Source organism: Myotis brandtii, unplaced genomic scaffold (genome assembly GCF_000412655.1).
Source record: "Myotis brandtii unplaced genomic scaffold, ASM41265v1 scaffold1216, whole genome shotgun sequence".
NCBI lineage: Eukaryota > Metazoa > Chordata > Mammalia > Chiroptera > Vespertilionidae > Myotis > Myotis brandtii.
In genome coordinates this window covers 297,780-302,407 of record NW_005354238.1, presented here as the reverse complement: position 1 = coordinate 302,407, position 4,628 = coordinate 297,780, and positions in this window count along the sequence as shown.

The following is a 4,628-nucleotide window of genomic DNA, read 5'->3' as shown; positions in this document are numbered from 1 at the left end:
CCAGACACAAACAAAAAAAAAAAAAAAAAAAAAAAAAAAAAAAAGTTCTGAGGAATGAAAAGTCATTACAAACTTTTGACCCCCAATTTACTACAGAAACATGCCCACCTTCACCCCCATCCATAGAAATGCCAATAAATTTGATATTGACACTATGACTCCAACTTTTGTGAATATGATGAGAACTGCGAGAAAGCAGTCTGTTGGGGTTGATAAAAAGGTCATCTGTCTGTACCATTCTCCTCCATGTAACATTATAGAGAAGAAGTAAACATTTAGTCAACTAATGATTGTTTACTAACAGTTGGCAACAAGACAAACTGAGCTTAAGAAAATAAACTCAAAGTAGAGGGTGGCAGATAGCATTTAAAGAGATATGTTTGCAATTGAGCCTATTGACAAAGGGACCTCGTGGCTGTTGTTTAAGTGAGTCAGTAAGTAAAGAAGACTGGGGGCAATCAGGCCAGCAGGCCCTGCAGAGGGTCCAGGTGTTGCCAGGCACTGCCAAAGGTACGGGAATGCCCGGTACTGGGGAGGAGGCTACAAACCCCTCCCTGCCTTCCAGATGAGCCAATGTTATCCACTAGCTAAGGAAGTTAGTAAAGGTTACCTAGGCCTTGTCCTGTCTCAGGCATCCTAGTTGCTTTCTCCTGTATGAGTTCCTTAGGGACTCTGAGTTGACTTTCTTAATGAAGTTATCATTACTTCATTCCCAGGAAATCAAGGCTAGTGTTGCCATGGGAGGAGTAGGAAGTGTCCTCTGTGTTCCCTCCCTCTCGGGGAACAGGACACTAATCCAGTTGAATTAGGCCCTACTTAACCCCAATTACTCATTTAACCTTAATTACTTCCTTAGAGGCCTCCTCTCCAAATACAGCCACAGGGGTGGGTTAGATTTCAGCTCATAAATTTTGGAGGATCAGATATATTCAGTCCATAACAATAACCTCATTCATCCTGAGAGGGTAAGAGTTCAAAGCATCATTCACCATTTCTCCCATAAAATGTTCTAAAGAGGCGAATCAGGTGGCATAAAAGAGATATTCATGTCTGTCCACATAAAAGAATTTTTCCCTACTTGAAGAGCACATCTAGTTATAGGTATCATGCTTGCCCCTTAGTAGGCGCTCACAAATATTTATTACATGAATATGTAGCATTCGGCCCATAACATTTCTTGGACTGTTAAGGCTCAAATGAAGTGGTAAATGAAATGCTGTGTGGTGGCATGATTTCAGAGCTGGAGACACTTGTAAGTCAGCAGAGAAGTGTTCCGAATAGTGTACTTTATACAGATATATCCAGGGGAGATGTTCTCCATATTCACCTGCACTTTGCCAGTTTGAAAAGGGGGCAATCATTTGCTGACTAATCTAGGTGAGATGTACAAGCCAGATTGTCATAATTGCACACCCAGCTTTGGTCATAACACGTTGATTTTATAATTGCATCAGTGTTTGAGCAAATGGGTCCTCTGACATTCATTATTAGTTTCAAATAAAATGTAAAATACGCAAAGGATTCTTTCCTAGCGTCAAAACCTGACTTCAACCTTCTCCTACTCTCACTCCCACCCCCACCCCAACTTGAATTGTTAAGGGCTAGTGAAAGATGAGGCAGTGGGAGGGAATGAGGGAATATGGGATCTTCTGGAAGGATTCAGTGGTAGGAAGCAGCAGCAGCAGTCACTGTGGAATTCAATTTGCACTGAATTGCTGTTCCACCATTTACCATTTTCATGACCCTGGTCAAGGAATTAAACTTCTATGAGACTCATTTTGTAAAAGCTAATATTGCCTTCCCCACCAGGCTGTGGTAAGGATCAAGGCGGATAATTTTTCTACAGTATTTAGCATCATGCCTGGAACCTAATAAACAACCTACGCATGTTAGTTCTATCTGAATGTGTAATAACACACATCATTAGACATACTTTTCAGAACATGGCTGTCCAGGTCATGCAAATCGGGATGCTGAGAGGGCAATTTGCTCATTAGGTGATCAGTGGGAACATTTGTCCCCAAATGTGTTATTTTAAAATAAATTAGTAAGTTTTTAATCCATGTAAGTGAGCCAGTTAGATACAGGTTTGCTGTGGTGATTTTAGGCAGAGACCCAGAAACCACTCTAGATACTGTTGTCAGGAAGGGATTTAATGCAGGAAATTAGGTGCTGAATAGGAAAGCCTTGTCTTTCCTCCTGAGTCTCTCCTTAACCCTCATCCTGCCACTCATGATAAAGTAGCTTTACAGTTGTAAGTCCCCCAAACACAGACTTTATTCTTGTATTATTATTGATTACTTATTGTATTATTTTTCCATACAAACAACTGTAAGCCTACTTTTGCCCCACCCTGTACTTTTGATACTAGATGTGTGGGAGTTTTTCCCACCCCAAGCAATTCTTTGCAACCCCAGTTTAACTCCATTCTGACACTATCTACCTGGAGACAGCATCAGATCCCACAGGTTAAGTTAGGGCTCAGTCCCTCAGGACTACTCCCACTTCACATGTCAATTATAAGTCCAGGTTGTCACCTGTGCTTCTGACCAATGGGCTATAAATCATAGAAGGTTACTACTACGCCCTCCTCAGGTTTGGTTGATTTGCTAGAGTGGCTCACAGAACTCAGGAAAACAGTTACTCACTTTGACCAGTTTATCGAAGGACATGATAAAGGGTGCAGATAAACAGCCAGATGAGGAAGTACATAGGGCAAGGTCTGAGAGGGTCCTGGGTGCAGGAGCTTCTGTCCCTGTGGAGTTGGGGTGTGGCGCCCTCTTGATATATGAATGTGTTCACCAACCCATACTATTGGGATTTTATGGAGGTTTCATCACATAGGTGTGATCAATGACTAATTCCATTTCCAGCCCCTATCCCCTTTCTGGAGAATGGGGGGTGGGGCTGAAAATTTCAAGCTTCTAATCATGGCTTTGTCTTTCTGGTAAATAGCCCCCATCCAGGAGCCATTTAGGAGCCCATCCAGAGTCATATCATTAGAACAAAAGATGCCCCTAGTGCTCTTATCACAGGAATGTAGAAGGGTTTCGGGAACTCTGGGGCCAGGAACAGGGCTGAAGACCAAATATATGTTTTTACTATAAATCACAAGATCACAAGTGCTCCACAGCATTTTTGGCAAAGCTGGGTGTGCAAACATCAGGAGAATTCATCAATGATTCCAGGAAATCAGGCAGTTTCAGGAATTACAGAAACTGCCACCCAAAGCAGGTAATTCACCGGAGATTGCTAAGAAAGCACCATAAAACATTACACAGCCTTCTGCTGAAACCCACACACCTGCCCACCTATGGCCAAGTATTATAATTGTTCCTGCTCCCCGCCCACCTTCCACATCTGATGTGAGTGCCTGTCACTGGTAGAATCTAAATTAGAGTCCAAGGAAAAGGGGCCTGCTAAATGTAATTTCAGGTGCTTAGCAGTGGCAGTACAGGGGATAGCTTAGAAGGGGTTGTGCTTGCTGCCGAGTACCAACACACACCGTGGATCCTTATTATCGGCCAATTCCCACACTCACTAAAATTTATTTGTAACCCCCAAATCAATATTTATGGTATTTTTTGTGGTCATTCACAGTCACATGCAGAGCAGTGAAAGTTTGAATTGCCCAACACGCACATTTCCAGCTGAAGTCAAACAAGGAGACACACTGCTTTCTTGTTTTAGCCCTGATTCCATGAACAAGTGTCCTTTTTTTAAAAAATAAAAACAATGTTTTTATTGATTTTTTTTAGAGGGAGAGAACGGAGAGGGAGAGGGAGGGGAAAGGATGAGGGAGAGGGAGAGGGAGAGGGAGAGAGATAGAGAAATATCAATGATTGCCTCCAGTACATAGACTAGGGATCGAACCTTCAACTTGGGTATGTGCCCTGACTGGGAATCAAACCAGTGACCTTTTGGTGCATGGGAAAATGCTCAACCAACTGAGCCACTCAGGCCAGGGCTGAACAAGTGTCCTTTTCACAGTCTATTTAGTGCCACCTTTTTGGGGGGTGCTTATTGTCTTTGTTGGTGCTGGTGGGATTTTGCTATACAAAATGGTCCTAAACACAAGTGCTGACATGCTGTCTAGTGTTCCTAAGTGCAAGGAGACTGTGACATTTTAGATAAACTTGGTTCAGACATGAGCTATAATGCTATTCTATGGTCATGAATCAATATATATTCACTAAGCAGTCTTTAAACAGAAGCACATATAATACAAGGCTATGTAATGATTGGTTGATGGACATGTGACCAGAGGCTTGCAGGAACCTAACTCTGTATGTACTGTAGGAACAGTAATTCAGTACTAGTTAATTTAGTGCTTGCAGTGACTCTGTAGCCTGCAACTACCACGAATAACGAGAATCTATATAAACTATAATATTTAGTTCCCGATCAGAGATGCTACAAATGAATCTTGATACATTTCTAAGCTGTGGTCCTCTTTTCTGTGGTGGTGAGGATAAGAGGCCCATCCTTTGGTATTTTAAAATCTCCTCTTGAGAAGATCCAGTTAGGAAGAGAAGTGGTTCAGCATGCTTTTGTTAAGGATAAAACGGCAACAGATGTTGGACCTCAGTTCTGCAACCTTGGTTCTTAAGTTCAGCCAAGAAAGAACT